At 40.6% G+C, this 20984-nt stretch overlaps 1 long non-coding RNA gene across 3 annotated transcripts in view; it reads right to left on the minus strand.

Annotated features, from left to right (window-relative positions):
- The window catches only part of LOC106725902, a 318458-nt gene that overhangs the window by 63917 nt on the left and 233557 nt on the right, over positions 1 to 20984 (minus strand). For all 3 annotated transcript variants that reach the window (XR_001361903.1, XR_001361904.1, XR_001361905.1), the window contains exon 5: positions 9609 to 9894. This is a non-coding gene — a long non-coding RNA (uncharacterized LOC106725902). The remainder of the gene's footprint in view (positions 1 to 9608; positions 9895 to 20984) is intronic.

Below are 20984 nucleotides of genomic sequence, written 5' to 3' on the forward strand. Positions count from 1 at the left end.
TTATTGGTGGGATTGTCAACCAATAAGTTCTTTCTCTCATCCATGCTAAGAGGTGAACCTATGGCCCAAACAGAAGCTTTCGCTAGGAATTTGTATCTTGAGTGGGGCAACTTAAGAAGTGTTTGCTGCTGTCATTTACGAAGTAGCTCCTTGAAAAGGCTGCTCTCTGTGGCCCCCTGGCTGCCTGGCACCTTTCGTTCAGAGGTAATTCTCTATCTTAGATTCTGTGTATCACCCTGAATCCTCCCAGTGAATTCTTTATCCCTTATCTGCTTAAGGTAGCCAGGGTTGATTCCTGCTCTTTGTAACCAAATTACCCTAACTTTACAGAAAACCAATATAGGCACCTCTAGTTATCAGCCTAGCTCTTCAATTATAAACACACACACAAACAAAACAAAACAAACAAAAAAACCCCCACTAACAGCAGAAAAGATAATAACCAAGATGAGCCAACAGAAAAACTGACCCCAGAGCTAACAAAAGCACCAAATACAGTTATAATCATAATGCATAAATATTATAAACTTGACCACAAAATATATATAACTAATAAAAATAACGCTAGAGATGTGGAAGTGGTTGGATGTACGATGCGTTCAATTTCTCACCGTTCATAGGGGCAAGTCAATAAACTCCTTAACATTGATAATTCAAGCCAGAGAAGTATGAATATATTATTTAAACTTATAATAGTCAACACCAGAAAATCTAAAAACCAGGAACTACTTAAAGCAACTATTTCAGGGAGCATGGATTTGAAGGTGGAAAAATTTTAGACTCCTATGCATAGTTCTAGTTTTTAAAACTACAGCTAGGCATTACTTTCATAAAAAATTAAACCTAGTTTAAATTTTAAAATATTAATTTGCATTATACAAATGATGCCTATTATTAGTTAACACCTGCCCATGTTTAATTTTTAAATAAGACAGTACATCATTTTAGGCTAGGTCACAGTGATGGCGAACCTTTTGAGCTCGGCGTGTCAGCATTTTGAAAAACCCTAACTTAACTCTGGTGCCGTGTCACATATAGAAATTTTTTGATATTTGCAACCATAGTAAAACAAAGATTTATATTTTTGATATTTATTTTACATATTTAAATGCCATTTAACAAAGAAAAATCAACCAAAAAAATGAGTTCGAGTGTCACCTCTGACACGCGTGTCATAGGTTCGCCATCACTGGGCTAGGATATCCAAGAACCTCCAAATCTCATTCTTGACCAACGACTCTTCCCAAGGGTCCACAGGTATGAAGTATGCACACGGGAGGGAAAGCAAGGCAAACAGAAGGCAAAGTAACACTTTAGCCTCAGCTGTGGTCTTACTCGGCAAACCACTGCTCAACACAGCCACGCTATCTGAGCTGTGACACACTTGGTCGGCACTTTCTACCTTAAATAACCTGGGAGTCAGGCGAAAGCAGGCTGTGAGGCAGGCTTAGTCTGATTTTTCCTACCTATGCCAGTCATATCACCCATGCTGGTGGGACAGGCGTCAAATCCCACTCCCACCTGCGGGCACCAAAGAATCTGAAGGCTCAAAGCAAAGCCCCAAAGAGAAATAATTCCCCTCCTGCCAAACGGATGCAGTGGGGGGGAAGCTTACCTGGAGAGAGTGAGCAGCTGGTACCTCCTCCACTTTGAAGCAGTCCCCAGCCCTTCCAGTTTCTGTCCCACCGAAGCGAACAGCCCAGAGAGAAAGGCAAGAAAAACGCCACCCCCGCACGCTGACCTTTCAACCCCATGGTTCTCGCCTGGCTGTACATTGAAATCACCTGGGAAACTAAAACTGCTAAGGCCCGAGCTGCATCCCCAGAGACTGGTGTAATTGTTCTCAGGTGCCTTGAAGATCAGGCGGTTTTAAAATCTCCCCAGGTGGGGTATGGATCAAAAATTCTGAAACTGCATTTTCTGTGTACTAGAGTAAAAAAATAGGTAATGGATGTTGATGATGGCGGTCTCATTTCTCAGAGAGAGAAGTTACAGATAAGCAAGAAGGGATAAGCTACAGATAAGCTACAATAAACCTTGTGGTGTTGGAGCTGGAGATATCAGTATGAAGTCATGTTTACACACACACACACACACACACACACACAGATACAGAGTTACAGATGTGTTTATACATAGGCTAATATGCAAATGTATATTACCTAGCTCTGTCTGCTGAAAGCAATGACAACTCCAATAGCAATGAATATTCCCAATTCCTAGATACTAGTTTCTAATTACAATTCCACACTAAAAGGAACCAACTCTCTTTGGAAAATGGCTGGTTCTGGGGCCAGGGCAGGGAACATACAAAATAAGTCTGGAGCATCTTGTCCTACCAGGAACTGAGGCAGTGTTGCAAAACATAAATAAATAAAAGGATGAGGTCATGCCAAAGGGACACAGGAACCAACCCAAAAGAACTCCCAATGGCCAAAGCTTGAAATATTTCAGCAACAAAATAAATAACATAGTACTGGATTATAAACAGAAGTATAAAATAAATACAAGAGTCCATATAGATATAATTAATGACTGAATTAATAAATGGGTTAGAAGCAGACAAACCTTGCCACTAATAGTTCCAAGTAATTTAATGTAGATACTTCCCTTTCCATGAGGTGGAGCTCAGTTTTCCCCTCCCTGCCGAAGAGTGGGCTTGCCCTAACCGGTTTGGCTCAGTGGATAGAGCATTGGCCTGTGGACTGAAAGGTCCCAGGTTCAATTCTGGTCAAGGGCATGTACCTTGGTTGCGGGCACATCCCCAGTCGGGGGTGTGCAGGAGGCAGCTGATCGATGTTTCTAACTCTCTATCCCTCTCCCTTCCTCTCTGTAAAAAATCAATAAAATATATTTTTTTAAAAAAGAGTGGGCTCAATTTTGTGACCTGCTTCCCAAGAATAATTCAGGGAAGGGGGAAATACAGGAAAGGGGGAAATAGTCACTTTATGGTGGAGGAAGCTAGGAAACACTAACCGAGTGATGAAGGTTAACACGGCCTGTGGTGTCATGTGGTTATCATGGATCCTCTGGAGAGCTGAGAAGGGTATTTCACCTCTGTGAAATAAGTGCACAATTCCAGTATAATTATGAAAAAATCAAACATGTCCACGTTGAAGAACATTCTATAAAATATCCTCTAGTACTCCTCAAGGCTGTCAAGGAAAACAAGGAAAAACTGGGACGCTCTTACAGACCAGAGGAGATTAGGAGACAAAATCTCAATGCGATGCGTTGCCCTGGACTGGATCCTGAGGGAAAACAAGGACACACTGGGGAAGTCTGAATAAAGTTTGAATTATAGTTAATAGGAATGTACCAATGTTGGTTTGTTAGTTTTGATAAATGTACCACAATAATGTAAGATGAGGCCGGCTGGCCGGAGTGGCTCAGTTGGTTGAGCATCATCCCATGCACCGAAAGGTTGCCAGTTCGATTCCAGGCCTAGGCACATACCTGGATTATAGGTTTGATCCCCAGTTAGAGTGTGTAAGGAGGGCAACCAATTAATGTTTCTCACATCCATGTTTCTTTTTCTCTCTAACCATGTCTGTGGGTGAGGATTAAAAAAATAATGATAATGTAAGATGATAATAGAGAGGAAACCTAAACTGTGTTAGGGGTATGATAATTCTGCATTACCTCTGCAACTTTTCTGTAAATCTAAAATTTTTCCAAAATAAAATTTTATTTTAAACATCAACAACAAAACAAGCAGATAAAGTATTGGCCAGTGATGCCCAAGTAGAGATGTGCACAATGATCTTAATAAAATAAAGCTCTGGTAATGTGGGAAAACAAATTCAATTTTTTTTTGTTAATCTTCACCTGAGGATAGTTTTTCCATTGATTTTTAGAGAGAGTGAAAAGGAGGGGGGAAGGGAGGAAGAGAGAGAGAGAGAGAGAGAGAGAGAAACATGGATGTAAGAAAGACACATCAAATGGTTGCCTCCCACACGCACTCCGACTGGGGTCAGGGATCAAACCTGCAACCCAGGTACGTGCCCTTGACTGGGAATCCAATTGAACCTGTGACTCTTCAGTGCACAGGCTGACGATGCTCTAACTGCTTGGAAACATTGGCCAGGTTGCAAATTCTAATTGCAACCAAATTTAGAACCACTGTTTCAGCCCCTTTAAAAGCATTCTCTAGAATCTAGATCCTGTGATCAAATTGGAGCCTGATTTTAACTCAAGATTCCTGCTCCTATTGAAGTGGAAAGAGGAGGAGGCTTGGGGAAGTGAAAACAAGGTTTTGAACTACTTACCATACAGGCCAGCAATCTATGTCAGAGCTGTGGAGCCCGTTACAGATGTGTTTATACATAGGCTAATATGCAAATGTATATTACCTAGCTCTGTCTGCTGAAAGCAATGACAACTCCAATAGCAATGAATATTCCCAATTCCTAGATACTAGTTTCTAATTACAATTCCACACTAAAAGGAACCAACTCTCTTTGGAAAATGGCTGGTTCTGGGGCCAGGGCAGGGAACATACAAAATAAGTCTGGAGCATCTTGTCCTACCAGGAACTGAGGCAGTGTTGCAAAACATAAATAAAAGGATGAGGTCATGCCAAAGGGACCCAGGAACCAACCCAAAAGAACTCCCAATGGCCAAAGCTTGAAATATTTCAGCAACAAAATAAATAACATAGTACTGGATTATAAACAGAAGTATAAAATAAATACAAGAGTCCATATAGATATAATTAATGACTGAATTAATAAATGGGTTAGAAGCAGACAAACCTTGCCACTAATAGTTCCAAGTAATTTATGTAGATACTTCCCCTTCCACGAGGTGGAGCTCAGTTTTCCCCTACCTGCCTAAGAGTGGGCTCACTCTAACCCTGTGGTCGGCAAACTGCGGCTCGAGAGCCACATGCTGCTCTTTGGCCCCTTGAGTGTGGCTCTTCCTAAGCCTTAGGAGTACCCTAATTAAGTTAATAACAATGTACCTACCTATATAGTTTAAGTTTAAAAAATTTGGCTCTCAAAAGAAATTTCAATCATTGTACTGTTGATATTTGGCTCTGTTGACTAATGAGTTTGCCGACCACTGACGTAGGGCCTTCCTCATCCCCAGTCGGGGGTGTGCAGGAGGCAGCTGATCGATGTTTCTAACTCTCTATCCCTCTCCCTTCCTCTCTGTAAAAAATCAATAAAATATATTTTTTTAAAAAAGAGTGGGCTCAATTTTGTGACCTGCTTCCCAAGAATAATTCAGGGAAGGGGGAAATAGTCACTTTATGGTGGAGGAAGCTAGGAAAAACTAACCGAGTGATGAAGGTTAACACGGCCTGTGGTGTCATGTGGTTATCATGGATCCTCTGGAGAGCTGAGAAGGGTATTTCACCTCTGTGAAATAAGTGCACAATTCCAGTATAATTATGAAAAAATCAAACATGTCCACGTTGAAGAACATTCTATAAAATATCCTCTAGTACTCCTCAAGGCTGTCAAGGAAAACAAGGAAAAACTGGGACGCTCTTACAGACCAGAGGAGATTAGGAGACAAAATCTCAATGCGATGCGTTGCCCTGGACTGGATCCTGAGGGAAAACAAGGACACACTGGGGAAGTCTGAATAAAGTTTGAATTATAGTTAATAGGAATGTACCAATGTTGGTTTGTTAGTTTTGATAAATGTACCACAATAATGTAAGATGAGCCCGGCCGGCTGGAGTGGCTCAGTTGGTTGAGCATCATCCCATGCACCGAAAGGTTGCCAGTTCGATTCCAGGCCTAGGCACATACCTGGATTATAGGTTTGATCCCCAGTTAGAGTGTGTAAGGAGGGCAACCAATTAATGTTTCTCACATCCATGTTTCTTTCTCTCTCTAACCATGTCTGTGGGTGAGGATTAAAAAAAATAATGATAATGTAAGATGATAATAGAGAGGAAACCTAAACTGTGTTAGGGGTATGATAATTCTGCATTACCTCTGCAACTTTTCTGTAAATCTAAAATTTTTCCAAAATAAAATTTTATTTTAAACATCAACAACAAAACAAGCAGATAAAGTATTGGCCAGTGATGCCCAAGTAGAGATGTGCACAATGATCTTAATAAAATAAAGCTCTGGTAATGTGGGAAAACAAATTCAATTTTTTTTTGTTAATCTTCACCTGAGGATATTTTTTCCATTGATTTTTAGAGAGAGTGAAAAGGAGGGGGGAAGGGAGGAAGAGAGAGAGAGAGAGAGAGAGAGAGAGAGAGAGAGAGAGAGAAACATGGATGTAAGAAAGACACATCAAATGGTTGCCTCCCACACGCACTCCGACTGGGGTCAGGGATCAAACCTGCAACCCAGGTACGTGCCCTTGACTGGGAATCCAATTGAACCTGTGACTCTTCAGTGCACAGGCTGACGATGCTCTAACTGCTTGGAAACATTGGCCAGGTTGCAAATTCTAATTGCAACCAAATTTAGAACCACTGTTTCAGCCCCTTTAAAAGCATTCTCTAGAATCTAGATCCTGTGATCAAATTGGAGCCTGATTTTAACTCAAGATTCCTGCTCCTATTGAAGTGGAAAGAGGAGGAGGCTTGGGGAAGTGAAAACAAGGTTTTGAACTACTTACCATACAGGCCAGCAATCTATGTCAGAGCTGTGGAGCCCTGAGGACTGCGATATTTAATTTATCTTATTTTTCACTAAATAGGTTTTTCAAGCATATTTAGGAAAACATAGAAGGAGAACTCAGGATTAAATCAGCAGTGGCTTATAGTGGGAAGCAATACTGATAGGAGATGCCCATTTCATCAATTTAAGTAGATTCCAGAGAAACAATGAGAGGGTATGCTATGCATGTTCACTAGGTAACCTCTCGTTGTCATAGCACATTGAAAGCCTTCAATATATGTTTAGTAAATAAATGGCCTTCTAGTGGCCAGTGCAAGAGACATGAAAAAAAAATTATTGATCCTGACTCACCACATTACTTATGACATAAAATGGAAGCATATCTTTTAAAAACTTTAAAGATGTATAGTTCTGGCCAACATGGCTCAGTGGTTGAGAGTCGACCTATGAACCAGGAAGGAGGTCACGGTTCGATTCCATGGTCAGGGCACATATCTGGGTTGCGGGCTTGATCCACAGCCAGTCAATGATTCTCTTTCATCATTGATGTTTCTCTCTCTCTCTCCCTCTCCCTTCTTCTCTGAAATCAATAAAAAAAATATTTTTTTAAAAAAGATATACAGTTCTGGCGTAAGTTAAAGAGGCATAATAATGTCCCAATTATATTACTTTTATTGTTGTTGTTGTTAAATACTGCCTACCAGCCAAGTGTTGTAAGCTCTTCTATTTTTATTATTTGATTTATCTTTACCATTAAAAGTAATAGAGATGTACCCTTTTTCCCCCCCATTGATCACTTCTAAGAACCCCTCTCTCCTCCCTGCCTCAGGCCTTCACTGTACTATTGCCTGTGTCTATGGGTTATGCATATATGCATATAAGTTCTTTGGTTTATCTCTTCCCTCCCATCCATCCCTCTCTTCCCTCTGAGATTCATCAGTCTGTTCCATGTTTCTATGTCTCTGGATTTATTTTGTTCAAACAACCTTTATAATTATATACTGTACCGTAGAGAAAAGAAGAAATGCTCCTAAGATGAGAAAAAGCTACTTTTTATTTCTCAGTGATTTGTTGAATTTCACTTCCTGAGGTACAGAGGTATTTTCAGAAAGCACAACCTTCCCTAGTTACATTTTAGTGAAAAATACACTTTCTTAGAGCTTAAGAATTCTTGCCATCCCCTGGGAAATGTGGTCGGGCACTTAAAAACTTTATTCTTAAGGCCAAATCCGTCTTGGCAGATGATCTCATGGCTTATGTCTTTTTGTGGGAGAAGAAGCAAGACTGAAAATATATCAGAGAGAGGAAAGAAAGAGGAGGGGGAGTGATTAGGAATGAGTGGTGAGCTGTGAAGCAGGAAGAACCAGATGGCTCCAGATGGGAACTGAGTCAGCCTTTAGTTCCTATCTCAGGGAAATTTGTCCTGGCCTAAGAGGAGGTCTGGAAAGGACAAGGGGCAAAAAATAAAAAATAAAAAAAATAAAAATGCCTTAAGATTTGGTCCAGGACCTCTCCAAGGAAAATATTTTAGAAAAGTTAAACAGCTGAGATTTGTCATCTCCCCTGGGGCCTTTCATTCTGTTGTTTTGAGCTGAGAAAAAGAGGGCTGAGGTAAGGTAGGCTCACCACAACCAGAAGTGTTCACAGGCTGCCCACTCCCTAAATTCCCCAAAATGTGGGAAGCCGGAGTGGTGGGAAATGTAACCCAAGGATGAACCGAGGGAATAAGGAGTGTATTTATCAACCTCAAACTAAGCATTGTAAAATTTGTCTCCTCAGATCCTGACCATAATGGAAAAATCTTTCATTATCAGAAATAATAGCTAATAAGTGATTCCTCCTTTTCACTTTTGGCAAAATCTTTCTTACATACCAAAACCTGTGCATAATTAAAGTATACAGTTTGATGAGTTTGGAGATAAATGTACATTCATGAAACCATCAGCATAATCTATGCCATAAACCCATGCATCACCTCCAAAAGCTTTCTCCTGCCAGTATTTATTATTCTGTGATAAAAAACGCTTACCATAAGATGTATCCTCTTAGCAAAATTTAAAAATAATAACTGGTTCTTTATAGGCCAGGCAGCTCAGGTGAATGGAGGGCCGAGTGCTAAATGATTCTGTTAACTGCATGGAACTACTGGTGGAATCTGAATAACAATACGAGAATCCATTGGCTATGAGTCAGTTTATCAAATGAGGATAAACTGAGGGCAAGTAATTTCTTTCCTAAACAAAGCTGAAAACTCAGCTCCCTTGTTCCAAGTATCCCATCTCCCTTTTTATTTTTTTTAAAAAAAGAGGCACTGTGGCATGATTAAAAATTCAAGAGAAGATTACCTTAAATCACAATGGGACTTAAATACTACTCTGAATTTATTAGGCTTGATTAATCAATAATTATTTACTGATCTCAGACACTGGGGATACCAAGCAAATGAGAAAGAACATCACCTCTGCTTTCCTGGCTTGTGATTATCTCCCAAGTAGCAGCAGATTATTTGAGAATAATATGGAATTAGGTCTCATTTCAGAATCTATAGAAAGCACAGCTCTGAATTCTGGGAATGCATAACTGGGCTTCTGACCTAATCATATGGTAGGACGAAGAAAATTGTTATACTCAGAGAGAAGGTCTGAGTTATGAAAAGATGAGGCACATGCCTCTATCTGCAATAAGAACATAGACATGTAGGAATTGTGCAAGTGGTAAGAAACTTGACCAGTCTCTGACATTTTAGAGTGAGTGTATCACTTTTGAAGATCACTGCTGTCTTAAATAAACCTGTGGGAGCATGTGAAAGTATTTCTCCTCTGAACCTCAGTTTCCCGGTTCCTAAAATTGGGGATAATACCTCTTTATAGAGTAGTCATATAAGTAATCACAGTATCTGTCCAGTGCTGAGTACATGTTGATCCTCAAAGTGGTTGATTTCCCCCTTTATCATTTTTCACAATTAAATGGCTGTTTGATGAAGTGTCAATTCCTCGTTATTTGGAATGTTCATACCTGAGAGGCTGAAATGAGTAGGAATTGGCAGATGATGTAGAGGCAAATCATTCATCAGGAAGGACTGGGATGTATCTGAACTGTTTTCCAACTGAGAGTCTATAAATGCCTTGATTAGATGTTGCCATGGAGCTGTGGCTTCCTCTTCCTTAGTAAGCAATTCCAGATACCCGAGTGACTTTAGAGGTGCAGGTGGGTCTTGTTGTTTATTAAGCATCTAATGTGGGAGGCACATTCCAGGTGCCTCGTGCCTCCAACGTGTTATGGCATTCACTCCTTCCAACACCTGGTGGGAAAGGATTTTAAAGCTGTAAGAAAAAAAGGCTGCGCAAGATAAAAATTTGGTGTATGTTCAATATAAGTATATTTAATGTAAAAATTCAGTACCATCTCAATAAATGAAAGCGTGAGGTGAGGTTTAAACTCAAGACTTTCTGTTCATTCAAATCCACACCTTTTCCCCTCTACAATATTCAGGTTAAGATGCAGTTGAATTGGGACTTGATTTGGCAGGACAGTCCATAGGTAATGGGTGTTGTTTAACTTTTGGCCCCTGGTAACCAACCTTTGCGTATCCCCAGCTAATTTCACATCGGCAAGAGCCACCTGTGCTTCTCCCTATTGCTGAGGCCACTTGGACAGCACTTTACCCTTTAGGTTCTGGGAGCACAGGTGTGGGAATAAAAGTAAAGCCAAAAAACTAACAATGTTGAACCCCTAAAACAGGGATTTCTGGGCTCTCAAGCCCTCAACTGAAGACAGTGAAAATAATGAGAAGCAGCTGCATCTTTTCCCATCATTTTAGGTTTTAGAAAAGAGGTGATTGTAAGCCATGCTTTTTTTGTAAGTCACTGGCTTATTAGAAAAGACCTTTAAATAGTTTGTCATGTCATAGTTGAATGTGATATGTGAATTGCATTTAAAATTTCTCATCACACCTGGAGAAAACAATTTTGCCCAGAGGCATCCATCTGCAAGCTTAGCAAACCAGGCACCAGCTACATTTCCTAACAGACTGAGAGACAGACACCCCAGAAAATAAGGGCACTCTGGCAGAAGTGCTAATTCTCATTAAGTCAGCTGTGAATGATAAAAATTCCTCTGTGAGCCCCTGTGGCCCATTTATCTACAAGAGAAGCCCAGTCTAACGTTTTCTTTTCTTAAGTGACCAACAGGCTGGAAGAGTTGAAAACATAGGAATCAGCTCTCTTCTCAAAGGTCTGCTGGGTTCTAGCTATTAAAGCTACAACATCTAGCAGATTATTTAGACATTATTTTGCATACTGAACTCAAGCTTTGCATTACATATTTGCAGCAATGACAATTACATATAGAAGATAAAGCCCCCAAACAAACAAAAAAAATTCTCTGCCGCCATCTGATAAAAATGAAAAGAATCCTACTCCAGTATTTGCTATGATCTGCATGTTGTTGGGATCTTGTGCGGTTACTATGGAAATGCCAGGTCTAAAAAAACACAACACTGTGATTTCTGTTAGTACTGCAAAAATGACCCCACTTAGCACTGTGAATTGATTGAACCCTGCCCTATAATTTGGTAGAAGGCGCACAGGTCTCCAATCTCTTTCACTGCTCTTCTTATGAAAAGAAGTTGGCCCAAATAGCTTATGCTAGAGAGTATTAAAGAAATACAGTGGTCTAGCTAAAAGCTGGAGCATATATTTAAGGCAGCATATTTCTTTAGAATTATAATATCAAATGATGACTCATTTATATTTAAAGGAAGCTTAGGAATGCGAAATGGTTAGCCAGCCTCAACGGGTAGTGTGTCATGTAATTTTATTTCTCAATGAGAAACGACCATTTGTTACCCATTGCAAAGTTATTCTGACACTTCAAAGTAAGCAGAGAAAAAAATGTTTAGAGTCTGGGTCACATTTGCATCGGCTAGGAAATCACAGGAGCAAAATAGATGAGCTGTGATCTGATTTGATATTTACATCATTTGAAATATGTCTAAACTCATTACTGTTCGTACTACACATTTCATCAAAGGAATCGACACAGAAATTATACACCATGGTGATTTGAATATTAGAGCGTTGAGATTCATGCCTCCCTATTTGCTGATGGGAGGCGAGCTGTCAGGGAGGCAAAGAACCCTTCCAGGGAAGAGGGGAGAAATGTTTTGAGATGTATTGTTTGTTCCCACACCTGGATCACACAACAGCCTTCCTACTTTAAAGATGTGATTCTGCCTGACTGGTTTGGCTCAGTGGATAAAGTGTCAGCCTGTGGACTGAAGGCTCCTGGGTTCGATTCTGGTCAAGGGCACATGCCCAGGTTGCAGGCTCAATCCCCAGTGTGGGGCATACAGGGGGGCAGCCAATGAATGATTCTCTCATCATTGATGTTTCTATCTCTCTCTCCCTCTCCCTTCCTCTCTGAAATCAATAAAATATATTTAAGCCCTAACCGGTTTGGCTCAGTGGATAGAGCGTCAGCCTGCGGACTGAAGGGTCCCAGGTTTGATTTCGGTCAAGGGCATGTACCTTGGTTGCGGGCACATCCCCAGTGTGAGGTGTGCAGGAGGCAGCTGATTGATATTTCTCTCTTATTGATGTTTCTAACTCTCTATCTCTCTCCCTTCCTCAGATGTGATCCTTCTCTACCCTTCATTTCATCACAAGCCCCACACCCCGCCCTTGTCCTCTGTCCCATCTCTCCCCACTCAACAAAGCCCTATTCAAATTCTACCCCTTCTATAATCCCAGATCAGATTGCAAGATCTTGGTGAAGCTGTCTCAGCTAGTCCGGCTAGCATCATTAAAATTTCTACAAATAAACGTTTCTTCCAAACCACCAAGCCACTTATATTCTATGGCATTCGTTGAATTTTCCCTTAGTGAATCCAATAGCCTCTTTTTAGTTTTCAGTCCATTAGTATTTAGCACCATTCACCATACATCTCTGCCCATGTTGTGATTCTGTCCTCTCTTGGTTGCCCCTTACCTCTCTTAATGCTCCTTCTCAGCCCCCCTGCTGTCTTTCCTTTACACATTTGTTCATTTCTCATTAAACAAACATTTATGGGGCACTTACCAAGTGCTGAGGATCTGCAGATACTAGTATAATGATGAACAAAATGTGTTCCCCTCCACCAATAAGTTATAGGCTAGCCCTGACTCAGTGGTTAGAGCATTTGCCTGTGCCCAAGAGTGTCCTGGGTTTGACTTCTGGTCAAGGGCACATACCTGGGTTGCAGGATCGATCCCCAGCCCCGGTCGGGGTATGTGCAGGAGGCAACCACTCGATGTGTCTCTCTCACATCTATTTCTCTCTCTCTCTTTCTCTCCCATTCCCTCCTTCCCTTTCACTCTCCCTAAAAAAAATTAATGGAAAAAATATCCTCGGGTGAAGTAACAAAAAAGAAGTTTATAGGCTAATGAAGAAGAAAGGTCAGCAAACCAGCAACTGTAGTTTGATGATTCCTTTTGTAGACAGGTGTAAAGTCCACTGCTTATGAGAGCATAGAAGAAGAGCTTCTAAAATCCAGGTGGGAGAAGGAATCAAGGAAGGCTTCCTAGAAAGGGTGACCCTTGAGCTGAGTCTTGACGGAGGGGTAAAGCTTATTCAGATGAAGGAGAGAGTGCATTTTTCAGGCAGAAGGAGCAGCATGTGACATGGCATAGATATTCAAAATAGCATGTCTGGGGAGGTAGGAGTGTGTGGATTGGGAGGCAGTGTGATATAGAGGGGAAGGTTATAGATCCTGAAGTGGGATGTGGGATTGTCTCTTGGCCATGTGACCATGGACAAATTACTCACTTTCTGAAAGCCTCAGTTTTGTTACCTATACATAATATCTAGCTTGTGGTGTCTTGGGGGGTAGTTTAATGACAAACAGCAAAGGCTCATTTATCATGCATAACAACATAGTAGACACCCAGTAAATTGTAACTAGGGTTATTATGGTGATGATGATGTGATGGTTAATTTCATGTGTCAGCTTGGCTGGGCCACAGTGCCCCAATATTTGGTCAAACATTATTATACCTTTCTGTGCAGGTAATTTTAGATGAGATTCACATTTAAATTGGTGGACTGAGTAAAGCAGACTACCTTCCATAATGTGGGTGGGTCTCATCCAATCAGTTGAAGGCTTTAAGAAAATAAAGACTGACCTCCCCTGAGCAAGAAGGAATTCTGCCAGCATACTACTTCTGGACTTGAACTGAAGCTGTTCACCCTGCTAGCCTACCCCATTAGAACTCGTGAGCCTCCACAATCATGTGAGCCAATTCTTTAAAATAAATTTATTCCTTCCTTCCTTCCTTCCTTCCTTCCTTCCTTCCTTCCTTCCTTCCTTCTCTTTCTTTCTTCCTTTTTCTTCCTTTCTCTCTCTCTCTCTCTCTCTCTCTCTCTCTTTCTCCTCTTTTACACACACACACACCCCTGTTGGTTCTGTTTCTCTGGAGAACCCTGATTATTACAGAAGGCTTAATTGAACCCATATTCAATTGCTTATTTGAAATCTCCACTTGGATATCTATTAGTAACTCCTAGTTTAATATGTCCTAAACTGAGCTTCAGATTTACCCCTCCAAACCCTACTCTTCTTGCAAACTTTCCCATCTCACTAAAAATAAACTTGATTCTTATAGTTGTTCGGGTCCCAAACCTTGATGTCATTCTGGAACCCTTTTTCTCTCACTTTACATCTGATTCATTGGCAAGTCATGTTAGCCCTTCGTTCAAAACACATCCAGAATTCACTTTTCACCACCTCCACCACTATCCTCACAGTCAAAACTACCTGATTATTGGAATATCTTCCAAAATGATCTTTCCTCACCCCCTCTAAGAAGCCATAGAGATCCTGCCTTTCTTGGCTCAAAACCCTCCGTGGCATCTTTGAGAATAAAAGGGCTGAAGTCCTTTTCTGGTCCATAAAGTCCTACATAGTCTGACCCCCTTCCCTTTAGCCTCATCTCCCATTACCCTCCTCTTGTTCATTGTTCTCAGCCACTCTGTCCTCCATGCTGTTCCCCGAACTCACCACACTGCAAATGTCTGAGAGCCCTTCTGCTTGCAATTCCCTGTCTGGAACACCTCCCCCCAAATTTCCACACGGCTCTTCCCTACTCTCCTTCAGATCTTGGCTCAAGGCCTTCTCTGAAAATTGTCTAAAATTACAACCCCCTTCTCTCAATACTCTCTCCACACACAATTCCTATCTTTCCTTTATGCTTTATTTTTCTCCTTAGCACTTATCACCATCTCATCTCCTAGATTTGCCTTATTGCCTTCTTTATTCTCTCCCCACTAGAATTAGGCTGCATGAGAGCGGGTGTTATATTGTTTTTTGTTCGGTGCGGCATTCCCCAGTGCCTAGAACAGAGCCTGGCACATAGTAGTAGTTCAATAAATATCTGTCAAGTGGTCAAATGCTCAAGATGATGATAATGAGGAGGAAAAAGAAGAGAAGGAGGAATTCCTAAAATGGAGGCCAGAGAGCTCTTGTGATGTGTAATTGTGATATGGGAACATGTCTGTCTCTCAGACCTCCCACTTCCAGAAAATTCAATGCTTTGATGTTGGGCCACCCTCCCCTGCCATTTCCACTAACAATGTTGACTAATCCCTGGATCTTACTTCTGGAGAGTCTGATTAAGCAGGTTTGGAGTCGGTCTGTAACTCTCCATTTAAAAAATGACACTGATGCAGGTGGTCCTTGGACCTTACCTTGGGAAACATTGACTAGGACTGAGTCCCAAATTTTCTAAGCCATGTCTGGCTCACAGATGTATCTTATTTGGTCCAGAAAGTGTTGGCTCACAAAATGCTTATGAAAAAGCACATTACTTACCAACATTTAAAAATGAAAATATCTTCTATAGCATCCTTATTTCCAGGTTTCTATTTTAATTTGATGACTTGGCAACACAGGATATATATTCCAATACAGCAATAATGGGCTAAAAGTGGGTGGCAGTTGCAGATTTCTTTTAAAAGGGACATGTGAACTTCAGGTTCTTATTATGCTTTAAACACAGCATTCATCTACATCACTCACAAAGCCCCAGAAGGCACTTGAGTCTGGGACCTTTTGCCTGACCAAACCAAGCCCAGGATGGGAGTGGTATCATTAAGTCGACCCAACTCTATATACATTCTAAAACTCAATAAGGCTGTTGGCCACTGCTTAAAGCCAGGAATCCCAGAACAGGAAACACAAAGACCAATTCTGTGGGGGAGATGAAGGAAATTGCCTTTTTATTATTTTGCCGATGATTCTGTTCTAGAGGGAAAATAAACCACTGGGTAATTTCTATACCAAACTTTTAATACATTAGTCAGTAGTTTTATTGGTAAGGAGCAATTACAGTGGTTTTACATGAAGATGTAAAAGATGTACATAAAGATGTACACTGATTTTTTAACCATTCATCCATAAGAAAGGAGTGATCAGTTCTTGGCTCCTCAGAAGGACCCTGCTTAGCTCATCAAAAGAAAACCAGACACACTTTGAGATCGCACTCCAGAAGGAAGATTCTGAGTGGGGCAGGCACCTGCTCTGAGGTATCACAGCTCTCTCCCAGGACACTCTCTTATGGTCAGCTTGGAAGTACAGCTTTGGTTATGATCTGGGCTGGGCTACTCAAATATAATCCAAACCTGTCTTAAGTAAACTTGTCCTAATTGCCTCAAGGGTGGATTAAAAGAAAACAGGCAACCACACATTGGAGAGCCCAATATAAACACACATATGCCTGGGAGTCCTGGCTCTGAGGGAGCGGCAGTCCCATGGCAGTAGGAGCCACAGCTGAAGGATCTTTATTGGCAGAACTGGTGTCTCACCAATCGGGCTGGCAGGTGGTCTGGTAAAATGTGCCTTTAAAGTCTACAGTAAACGAAGATAACGGGCTCTCGAGGGGCACACTGGGGCATTTGAGACCATGCTAAAAGAAGGGAGGACACTGCAGCTTGCAGTGACTAAAATTAATGGAGACTTAAAGATATTATCCATTGTCATTGCTACCCTTGGCCTTGATCATCTATCCCCAGCGTCTACGGCCTAGGAAGCAGTGGCTGCATAGACAGTAGAGCCAGCCTTAAACGTGGGTTCAAATATTACTCTTTCTCTATTGAAAGGTAATAACCCTGAAGATCCCTGTTCCTTCATTTTTGCAAGAGTTTTAAAACGGTATTGGTCCATGTCAAACCCACTGTATTAGAATGGTTACTTACATTTCACCATCCACAAGCCTGTTGTAGGACTCCCTGAGACTACTAAGTGCATTAGATGGTCCTCGGCCATCACTAGCAGCCCCTCCCCAGTCAACCCATTTGTAGATGTATGCCATTTTCATATTATTATTGGTCATGAGAGGAACTCAACAAAGGAGAGCGTACCAATGGGAAGAAAGACCCTCCATTTCTGTAAAATCACCTGAGGATGAACGACTCATTTCATGTTTCTATATGGAAGAGCAGCATACTGGAAAGAGCACAGGCTTTGAGGTTTAGAGGAATCAGGTTAAGATTCAACCTCTGCCACTTTCTAGAAGTATAGCCTCTAGCACTTTATCTGCTCTCTTGAGCTTCTATTTCCTTATCTGTAAAATGGGGCTAATCATGCACCCTCCATAGGGGGTGGGCTCAAATGAAAAATAACATGTGTAAGGGATCTAGGCCACTGCCTGACTCACCAAGGCTCCAGTAAAGGTCACTATGGTTGTTAACATATAAAAAATATCCCAGGCAATCCGAGGGCCATAGAATTGAAAAGGATGTCAAGTTTTCTAACACTACTCTCTTTAAGAAGCAAAAGTGTTTCAGATAAGGGAACATCCAGCCTTTGCTTCAAACTGTCACTTGCATTAATTAACATTAATAATATCACCGAACACTGTCCTGACTATGGGTTAAGCTCTGGTATTTAATGCTTACTCTGAATATATGACATGGGTAATATAGTCGTCCTGCTTTATAACTGAGGTCTTGGAGGCTTAGGAAAGTCCTACGACTTGCCCAAGGTCACACTGCTGTCCTTGATCCCTCATTACAATTCTAGGTTTTCTCCCATGTTCAGACTACCAAGATCAGTTTGCCACCCACATAGGTCCTTCCTTTTTTTGTCTTTCTGAATAAAAACCAGGCCAACGGAACACACACATCTTCCAGGCATATAAAGCCCTGTTGACACCAGAGCCACAGAAAAGTAACCACACCTTCTGTTTTATAACCTCTTCTCATTCTAGCTCTGCCCCACCAAATTCAAAAGCTAAAACCATTTTAAATGCCTTTGGCTTTTTCTGTGATGATGTGGAATAGGGCCCCATTCCCAAAATCTCTGCCTTAGCCATTCTGGTTTAAGGTTCCACTTCATCATTTTACAAGTTGACATGACTGTATTCAATTGGGTTATTCCAATGTAGGACTAGTGGTGATGCTGTTACAGGTGTGGCTATGAAAAGCTTTTGGAGTGGAGTCTGGTTGAAGGGATTCTAGGGGTCACATCAGTCTAGAAGGAGGTAGCAACATTTGTTTGAGGATCTGTTGCTGGTGCACAGGCAGAGTCTGGGGGTGGAGGGCAGGCAGCTCTTCTGTAGGGACCTTCTGTGCCTTCAACTTCAGGAGTTCAGATCACCAACAAGGATAGTGGTCTGGCTCTTGGGGGGAGGCTGTCTCCCTTATAACAATAATATGTCCTCTATGAATATTAGTGGGATTAATGACTAGGAGGAGCTGAGGAAGGGGAAGAGATGTGAAGACAAGGACAATCAGTGGTCTTACCATCAGTGGCAGAAAAAAATAAAGGAACAGATTTGGGGTGACAAGCAGAGAAGGAGGTGACTTTCAGGTCAGATGGCCAGTTTTAAATGAGAGGTTAACTACAAAAATATGACACAAAACTCCATAGTAAGTTGTGGATTGGAAAAGTGGACAGATCCATCCAGAAAAAGTTTATAGTGTTTATAATTGTGGGGTGGGGATTATGGATGGTTTTATATCTTCCTTTTTGTTTATCATTGTTTTATTATTTCATTTTCTTATTCAGGTTTGTTAAGAGTTTACCTAAACATGTTTCAGTCTGCTGCATCTCGCAATTAACTCTGACAAAGCCTTATCCTTTTCTCTTGCGGGGCTGATTAAAATCTGTAGGTCAGTTGAAACTTGAGGAGACGTTTTCTTATCTGAGGCTTGCTTAACTCTGTTTATCTACATCATCCAACAACTAACTAACTTTATTTTTATTTAAATTTTGAAAATTAAAATATAGTTGACATACAATAAGTATTAGTTTCAGATATTCAACATAGTGCATTGACATTTATATACCTTACAAAGTGACCACCATGATAAAACTAGTAACCATCTGTCACTGAACAATGTTATTATATTATTGACTATATTCCCTATGCTGTATGGCTCTCTTAATGAATCTTTAGGTCAGTTCTTCACAGCCCTTGTTTTGGGTGCTTTCTCAGCTCTCCCAGATATCAGTTAGGAAATGGAGATTTACACTAATTAGTTCTCTGAATGGACAATGCCCCATTTTCTTTTCTTATATAAACACCATAGATAATAAAATCCTACTAAATTTCAGTAGCTATTGCAAAACTTATAACGATATTATAAGAAAAACTTTGCTGGTGAAATGTATCTAGCACCAACCTTGTGTTTGGTATTTTTTCTTTCTTTGTCTCTCCTACCTGCTTTTGGGCTTAGAAATAGTGTCACCAGGGGCTTGTGGCCAACCTTTTGCTGCTCAGCAGGATAAAAAGGCCTGAGGAAAATGCTGTTTGACATTAAAGGATATTTAAAGTTTATTATCTCTGAATGTGCTTTTGTGTACCGAGCAATTATACTACACCCGCTGCCTCCCTTTTTGCTTGAATTATATCTTGGCTCTAATTTGTCTGATATTTATCTACATTAAGCCTCCCTCTCTCTTTCTCTCATTCCCACTCTTGTTTCTTCCCTAAGTAAAATATCTGAAGAAAACAGAGGTGAAGAATGGGGATGGGAAGAGGGTGTCTGGAGACTTTTCTGTAAAATGACTATAATCTGAGGAACAGATGTGGGGGAACATTCTGCTGCTTTCTGTTGAATCTAAAATTTGGTTTGGAATCCATGTAATTTCCATTTTTAAAGAATAAAGTCCTGATGCAGTCACCAGCCACATTTTATAGAGAACTCTCCGTAATACAGATTAGGAGTAACCAGAGTTCAAAGGGCAAAGTAGTAGGTTTGGCTGCTTGCTTCCTCTTGGTCTGCCGTTCCTACCTCATCTTTCTTTCTACCTCATCTTTCTTTCCCAAGGGTACTCCTGTCCTCACCAAGACCTGTTGCCTGGAAGGAATTACTATCAGGCATTCATACGTTAATGTGAATGAAAGACTGTTAGCATTTGGGACCTTATGTCTCATTTTGTATCAAAAGCTGGGACTCTGAGAAAGCACCTAGGAAAAGGTCAGAGTTGAGTATAATGCTTAACTCCTCAAAACCTCATGTCTGTGAAAGCAGCATCTGTCAGAGGCTCTCAGGGAGTGCTGGTAGGTTCTGTTCAAGTGTGGGTAAGTTAGGCTATCACCTACTCTCCTGTGTTTCCCTATACAGAAGGAATTACATATCAAGTAAAGGATACATGTTTATTAACTTATGTTTCCTGATCACAAGCCAAGTATAAGAGCAAGAATTAAAGGAAATGTAAACCTTTTGTACAACTAGAGTTTTTTGTTTCTTTTGTTTTTCTACTTCAAAGTGATAAGCAACACCAAGCTAAGTATTTTTTTATACCTAGAACTCTATCTGTGTACTTTTTATGTCTATAACTCTATCTGTGTATTTTTGTCAGGAATAATTATAATTAATATGTTTCCCTTTTCCCCTTACCTGCTAAAGAAATTTTATTTGCCCGTTCCATCTCTCTCTCTCCATATTATCAGGCCTCTAGGCCTCTAATAAAAATTCTCTTTGAGTGCTAGGTCTATGGGCCTTTGCAATAATGAAAGGAACTGCATCAGAAAAGGCCATTTTCACTTTCAAGGGTAATAATTTCAAGAAAAATGATCGAGACCAAAGAAAGGAGAAATGAGGATATCTGGGGGGAAAGGGAGAATAGTGAGGGGTTGAGAAAAAGGCTTGAAAGCATAGAATTGAGAAAGATAACTTTAAGAAGTAAGTTTGGGTTATATATTAATGTCCTTTGAGAGAATGGAATAAAGATTGTGATTCATTTTGGTAGCTAGGGTGTTTTCCTTTGACAGAATAGTAATGGAAAGAACCATGATAAATCCTCCTAAATATAGTTAGAACTTCACAGATGCATATATACATACTCTGTATTCCATGTAATCTGAGATGACAATCTAATCTGTGATTATTGATTTTAAATACACCATTATT

The sequence above is a fragment of the Myotis brandtii genome, unplaced genomic scaffold, assembly GCF_000412655.1.
Source record: "Myotis brandtii unplaced genomic scaffold, ASM41265v1 scaffold196, whole genome shotgun sequence".
NCBI classification, from domain to species: Eukaryota; Metazoa; Chordata; class Mammalia; order Chiroptera; family Vespertilionidae; genus Myotis; species Myotis brandtii.